Genomic DNA, 8,050 nt, shown 5'->3' with positions numbered 1-8,050 from the left:
TCCCCACCCCCCTTCACCTATTGTACTCTTTGCTACCTTCTCCCCCCCGCCATTTATCTCTCCACCCTGGAGGTTTCCTGCCTCTATTCCTGATGAAGGGCTTTTGTCTGAAACATCGATTTTCCTGCTCCTAGGATGCTGCCTGACCTGCTGTGCTTTTCCAGCACCACTCTGACCTAAACTCTGGTTTTCAGCATCTGCAGTCCTCACTTTTGTCCTGTTTCCTTGACCTAGGCAAGTTCAACATCCCACCAGCAAGAAAGACAGTCCAAGAGCTAAAAGTATCAAACAAAAGCCAAGTTTATGGAGAGGTGGATGAGCTGAGTGTGGGTTAATACAGTAGGAATACCTGGAAAAACTAGGAAGGCATCATCAGTACAGATATTGGACAATACTGCACAGTGGCTCTGTGATTAGCACTGCTGCCTCACAGCGCCAGGGACCTGGGTTTGATTCAAGCCTTGGATGACTGTGTGGGTTTGCTCCGGTTTCCTTCCACAGTCCAAAGATGTGCAAGTCAGGTGAACTGGCCTTGCTAAATTCCCCACAGTGTTCAGGGATGTGTAGGTTAGGTGTAGTAGTCAGAGAAAAGTATAAAGTAATAGGGTAGGGGAATGGGTCTGGGTGGAATATTCTTTGGAGGCTCAGTGCGGACTTGTTGGGCCAAATGGCCTGTGTGCACACTGTAGATATTCTATGAATATCAGCATGTTATTGTTGCCTCTCAGACAGTCAAATAGATAACATTCAGGTGGCAAAACCAGCAATGGAAGATGGCCATCAAGGATGCTAAGAGACAGTGCAAACCTCAAAGGGAAGAGTTTGGTCATTATGAAATTTGGAGCTGGAAGATGAGTGAAGCACTTACCCTGCGGAGCCAACCTCTTTGATCTCTCACTGCATATTTTACTTCTCAGGGACTACAGAGACCTAGTTTAAAAATGTTAATGAAATGTCCTACCTCTCCAAAGCAGGACCGTTGGACACCAAACCCTCATTAAACAAGGAGCGTACTTGAATTACCTGGACTGGTAAACTATTTCAGAGAGTGTTTCAGAGTAAGCCGCATCGCTGTGGACCTGGAGTCACATGTAGGTCAGCCTAGGTAAGGATGACAGATTGCTTTCCCTCAAGGGCTCTGGTGAACAAAATGGGTTTTTGCAACAATCAGATTTGCTTACATAGTAACCATCCAAATTCAAAATTGTTTGTTGAATTCAACTGTCACCATCTGCTGCATGTCCCAAAAACATTCGCCTGAACCACTCGTGAAGTGCTACTTGCTTGATGGACTGTGTTTCTTACATTCCTCTAGCTTCCAGTCCAGTCTAAGCTCCTGTCCTTAGGGTGATTATTATCCAGAGCAATCTTCATATTAGGGCCATTAGCAAAGGTGGTACCAAATCAGCTTCCTGACTATCATACTGTTCCACGTTTACAATTCTTAAACAAAAATAGGATGTGCTGGAAAAACTCAGCGGATCTAGCGGCATCTGTGGAGTGAAATCAAAGTTAATGTTGTGGGTGCAGTGACCCTTCCTCAGAACCCCTTGAGGTATCTTGACAGTTTGTGGTGAGAAGTGACCTGAAATACAAAAATCCAGGATAAACTTGACATTACCGCTGTCTTATGGAGAATATTGAATCATAGACAGACAGTGATTGTAACTGCACTTAACATTGATTGGCTCATATAGATCATCCTCAGTAAAAATAAATATAGAAGCTGCCCTTTCCTTTGTACATGCTTAACTTACTTCCAACCAATTAAGCAAATGCTTATGCGGTGCACATTTGTAAATATAATTCTGAGTAAATTTGACTTCCTGTGTTGACTGCTTTGAATTCCTTTTGCTTCACTGATGCTACCATCTCTTTACACCTTTCTATTTAAAACAACTGCATTGCATGTTAAGATGCCCTGGACAATGACAGCACAGACAAAATTGTTTTATTTGCTTCAAGCACTCCGAGTTTGTCCTGACATCCTTTAGAATATATCATTTGAACACATTTCCCCTGGAGTTGAGAAAAAAAATGTTTATTTTTGCTTTAGTTTTGATGGGAAGATGTCAGCTTATGAATTTGTGTCAACAGATCAGGGCACCTTTTATATTGATTTAAACATAGTCATTACCTGGCTAATATTGGTCTACATTTACACAGGCTATTCTGTGATTTCTTCACATTGGTCTCTCTAAAAATTAAACAAGAGTTCAAATCAAACATACAGCAACAGGTGGCACTAGTGTGGCATGGTGGTACAGTGATGCTGCTAACACACAGTGCCAGGAGTCTGGATTTAATTCCACACTTGGGTAACTGTCAGTATGGAGTTTGCCTATCCTCCTCTGTCTATATGTGTTTTTCTCCTGCAGTCCAAAGATGTGCAGGTTAGTTGGACTGGCCATGCTAAATTGCCCATAATGATCAGGCTAGGTGGTTTAGCTATGGGAAATGCAGGGTGACGAGGTAGAGTTGTGGCTGTAGGAGTACTCTCTGGTGGGGTGGGGGGGGTCAGTGTGGACTTGATGCACTGAGTTCCTACACTGTTGGGATTCTATGATCCAGTGGGTGCAACTTTCAGTAAGGTGAAACATTACTTGTATTGAACTTACAATTAACCCAAAAATAGATTATTTTATGTCCGTGTCTTTCAAAAATAATTCTATTTTTAACTAGCTACAGTATAATTGCAAGAGTCTTGTCATTGAGTCTGCTGACAGAATAGCAAGAAGGTATGAAATTACACATCTGGACTACTGACAGATGTGAGGCACATTCACTAATCTCTCTAGATGTCTTTGTAGCAACAAAGTGTTGAGCTTCCCAAGATCAGTTGTATGTATATCCAGCCACAGGGGGCACTGTTTTGCTTTCAAACAACTGGAACAGTCCAATGATATTATATGATTCCCTGTTCATTGTTCCTTTGTGTAAGAGAGAAAATCTCTCTTTAGTTATGACATTTGATGACAGAATTCCATGGAAACAATTCATAGAGACATCGGATGTATTATTGCTTATCGAATAGACCACATTTATTTTACCGGGTCTGGGATTACAATGTGAGAAGTAACATAGTCAGTACTGGAGCAAAGGAGCCATGCTGATGATGAGCCAATGCAGAAGTAATATTCAGAGTACTTGTTAAATCACACACCTTTGTTAGTGCCTGTTTCCAGATATGGTCATCATGCAGATCACTTAAATGACTGAAATGGAGAGATTGTTCATTTCATTTACCCCTTTTATTCAAACATTTTCAGTTGTCTACAAATATTGTAAATTGTGTCCGTGTTACGCACCTTTGTAGCCTTTTCCTCGTGTGAAGTGAAATATAACAGGCTTTTAAGAGACAAAAAAAGGCTCAATTAAATATCTTGGGGTCAAATTCTTACTTCATGTGAGCACAGACCCTATTTTTGGCACAGTGTCCTTCTCAGTCCCAGTTTGCCTGTGTCACTCTTTGCTGCACATTTGTTCGAATGCCATCTCTCATATTCAATCACACCTTATAGGGCAGACAATGAGCATCTTTAATCGCATCTTGCAATCTCTTGCTTCAACCCGTTGTTAATCTTAACATTGATCTTCCCCTGCCTTCCCCTTTCGGTTGGTCTTTTGTCTTGGGACTTTGACTTCCTGTTTAATCCTGTCTCACAGTTTCATTTTGCCTGTGCCAGCAAAGCTAAAGTGTACAAGCTGCAGTGAAAGCATTAATCATGGAATCTACAGTCCGGGGCAATCATCAATGTATTCCTCGTGCAACAGATATTGTGGCCTCTTTCTGTGTAGCAGAACATGCCATACTCAAAGACCAGCTGCAAGAAAGCAGCATTAGCCCCTTGGGCTGTTTTAGTGAGTTACTGAGTTTCTATCAAAGAGAAACAAGCTGCTCCCTCAGCTAGATGCGACGCACTCAGTGAATTGTCCATCAGTTGCATGAAAAGGCTGTGTGTATGCAGTGGCAGGTGCTACATTAAACGAGTATGCTTGCTTTCTGAAAGAAAGAAGGCCCACGGTTAATGTGAACCAGAATAACCCTGTGTTACCTCAGCATTAAAATTATCCTCAATTTCATTTTGTATTCATTCTTTTCTCTTCAGATTTGCTTTACCATATGCTCTCGGGCCAAGTTACATATAAAATGCACGTCTGTTGCAACTATTTCTCATGCTGATTATACCAGTAATCTATTGCTAGCTGACATTAAATAAAGAGGCATTGAATGAATAATTTCATTTGTTAATTATTGTAATCTCTTTATGGAATTATAAGCATTTCATAAGCTAAGGGCTTTATGCAAGAATTCAGAGTTACATAATGCTCATTGCCTGTGTTGTAGGAATGGGATCCATAATGCTAGCAGTAATTAAAATTAGGCTGATAACCTTTTGTTAGCTATGATACTTTGTAATGCATGAATGCTAATGAAATTTATAATCCATCAGAGATTTGAAAGGCTATCTTTCTTTTAGATTCCCTACAGGCCCTTCGGCCCAATAAGTCCACACCTACCCTCCGAAGAGTAACCCACCTAAACCCATTACATCTGACTAATGCACCTAACACTACGGGCAATTTAGCATAGCCAATTCACCTAACCTGCGCATCTTTGGACTGTGGGAGGAAACAGGAGCACCCGGAGGAAACCCACGCAGACACGGGGAGAATGTGCAAACTCCACACAAACGGTCGCCCAAGGTTGAAATCGAACCTGGGTCCCTGGTGCTGTGAAGCAGCTGTGTTAACCATGGAGCCACCTTTAAGCCCTTTATCTGAAAGGAGCTGTGTTTTAATCCTGAAAATCCGTAACAACGGTACCATTCTTGGGAAAGCCTCATGATAAGCACAACGATACAAAGAGTCAATCAATTTTGTCAAAGTACGATAGTAACTCCTTATGTCTTTGTCTTACCATTTAAAAGATGGTATCTTCTGGTGATGAACAAGTCATTTGTTATGAGTTGGTACACATGCAGTCTAAAGTTCTTTGTCACGCCTGCAATTTGCCTGCCGCAGCTCTGGAAGGTATGGTCGGCTCTGAAATTCAGCTAAAACTTCATCTCAATGGGCAGCACGGTGTCTCAGTGGTTGGCACTGCTGTCTCACAACATCGGGGGCCAGGATACAATTCCAGCCTTGGCAACATGCAAACTCTATGTCTGGAGTTTGCATGTTGCCTGCGCGGGTTTCCTCCGGATGCTCCGGTTTCCTCCCACAGCCCAAAGGTGAGCAGGTTAGGCGGATTGTCCAGGCTAAATAGCTCATAGTGCCCAGGGAGTACAGGCCAGGTGGATAAACTAAGGGAAATGCAGGGTTACAGGGATAGGTTTTGCAGGGATGCTCTTCAGAGGGTTGACATAGACTCGATGGGCCAAATGGCCTGCTTCCTCACTGTAGGGATTCCATGAAAGCAAAATTCAGTTGTAGCTTTGTTCTAATCATTTACTTATTTTAATCTTGCAACCAATTTATCTGTGGATTAACTTTTCAGTAACTTTGTGAGGTCTAACGATTGTCACATGTCCCACGGTTTTCTCTTATTCTTACTGTTCTAGAGTTTTTATGTAAGATATTTTTAAGGCAGAGACAGGTAGATTCTTGATGACCAGGGGGATGAAAGATGATTGGTGGATATGCAGGAATGTAACATTGTGGTTAAAAGCAGATCAGCAGTGACCTTATCGTATGGGTTGAGCAAACCCAAAGACTTATTCTTGTTTGTTGGTGCACATTACAGCGTATTTGAGTGTTAATACACACAACTACGGAAAAGCAACTGACACTGATTTTTATAGGTTAATAATGACCCATCCAAACTGAAGTCCCAGTTTAGTGATTAAAGTATCTACTGTGTATAAATGTTAGTGCACCACCTTATACTTACTACTGGATTTGACATTTGAGATTTTCATAGCACCACCACTTGGAGGTCAGGTTAGAGTCCAAACAATGAAACGCAAACAACTGTATGTTCATCCATGAAAGGAAATCAACGCTACGCCATTTAATGTAACATTTTGCATTTCTGTTGCAGTTCTAGCAAAATCAATTTTAAAAAAGTAACAATTTGAAAATGCTAGAAAGAGAAAATATAATTCAAGTTGGCATAAAGGAGAATGTACGTGTAAGTGATAGCCTTTACTCAGGGTAATTTCAATATTGGTGAAATGGTACACTTAACTGAGTGATGTATGATATGAACTTTCAGAGTAGGTTAGGCAGTAGTGCTAGTTAGCGTAGTTTGAATGGAATACAAAATTCAATTCTTTGTTAAAACTGGAGATCTGTGTGTTGTCTAGGTGTTAGGAGTTGGGTGAAATTAGAAGTTGAAAGTCGTTCCTAATACTCATACTGTTCAAACCTAAACTTTAAAAAAAATTCATTCCCAAAAGAATAAAGGGTTATCTGGGGATATCAGGAAAGTCATACACCATGAACAAATATCTTCCGTAAGCACAGGGGAAATCAAACATCATGGCTGGATAGGTACTTAGACAGTCAGGGAAATCTGATGCACTGAATTGATGGTCTCCAGCATCACCAGGGAAACTGGATGTTGCACACATTTGCTCCTTTGACTGACAAGACAATAAGATGCAATGGACCCATAGCCACAAGGGCTAACAGAACTCTCCCCTTAAGTCTCCCACCAATGGTGTGGTTAAGAATATGAAATAATTGACCTAATCCCAGGCTTCTGCCCGTCCAGATGTCTTGATTTAGTCATAAGGCAAAATACTGGAGCTGTCGGCAGCTCTTTCTTTCTCCTTTAGTGGTTGATTATTGAACAGGAGCTCCCCTTGCAACACAAACCAGTTTGGCAACTTACTGGGGCAAATGGACCCTTTCCACTCACAAATGAATCAAGAACAAGAGGGCAAAGATTGAAAGTGGCAAATGAAGAGAAAATGACATGTGTCGATTCTGCTGTATTGCATGTTTGTTCAACGCAAATTGGTTTCAATGCGATTTAAGAATTTAGCTCATTTTTTGTAGAATTTGTATTTGTTCTTGCCTATAACGCGATTCCTGCCTCACTAGTTTAAATGGCGCGGTGATTGTGTGATGTTCTTATAACATGAGGTCGCGTGAGAATGGAATTATCGTGTTAGATCAGAACTGACTGTAAAGAAAAAGGCTTTGTCATGCAAAGGTTAGGGTCTGGAAGTCATTGCCTGAACACTTGGCTCAATCGAAGCATTCACTCTAGAAAATGACAATGTTGTTGAGGAGAATACTGAGATACAGGCTACTAGATTAGGTGTGATTGAGGTTCACAAGGAAGAGGTATTATAAATCCTGCAGAGTATGAAATTAGATAAGTCCCCTGGGCCGGATGGGATTTATCCTAGGATCCTCTGGGAAGCCAGGGAGGAGATTGCCGAGCCTTTGACATTGATCTTTAAATCGTCATTGTCTACAGGAATAGTGCCAGAAGACTGGAGGATAGCAAATGTGGCCCTGTTCAAGAAGGGGAGTAGAGACAACCCTGGTAATTATAGACCAGTGAGCCTTACTTCAGTTGTTGGTAAAGTGTTGGGAAAGGTTAAAAAGAGATAGGATTTATAATCATCTAGAAAAGAATAATTTGATTAGGGATAGTCAGGACAGTTTTGTGAAGGGTAGATCGTGCCTCACAAAACTTATTGAGTTCTTTGAGAAGGTGACCAAACAGGTAGATGAGAGTAAACCAGTTGATGTGGTGTATATGGATTTCAGCAAAGCGTTCAATAAGGTTCCCCCAGTAGGCTATTGTACAAAATGTGGAGGAATGGGATTATGGGAGATATACAGTTTGGATCATTAATTGGCTTGCTGAAAGAAGACAGAGGATGGTGGTTGATGGGAAATGTTCATCCTGGAGTCCAGTTACTAGTGGTGTACTGCAAGGGTCGGTGTTGGGTCCTCTGCTGTTTGTCATTTTTATAAATGACCTGGATGAGGGCGTAGAAGGGTGGGTTAGTAAATTCGCAGACGACACTAAGGTCGGTGGAGTTGTGATAGTGACGAAGGATGTTGTAGGTTACAGAGAGACATAGAT

The sequence above is a fragment of the Chiloscyllium plagiosum genome, chromosome 19, assembly GCF_004010195.1.
Source record: "Chiloscyllium plagiosum isolate BGI_BamShark_2017 chromosome 19, ASM401019v2, whole genome shotgun sequence".
NCBI classification, from domain to species: Eukaryota; Metazoa; Chordata; class Chondrichthyes; order Orectolobiformes; family Hemiscylliidae; genus Chiloscyllium; species Chiloscyllium plagiosum.
This window is presented reverse-complemented; position numbering follows the sequence as displayed.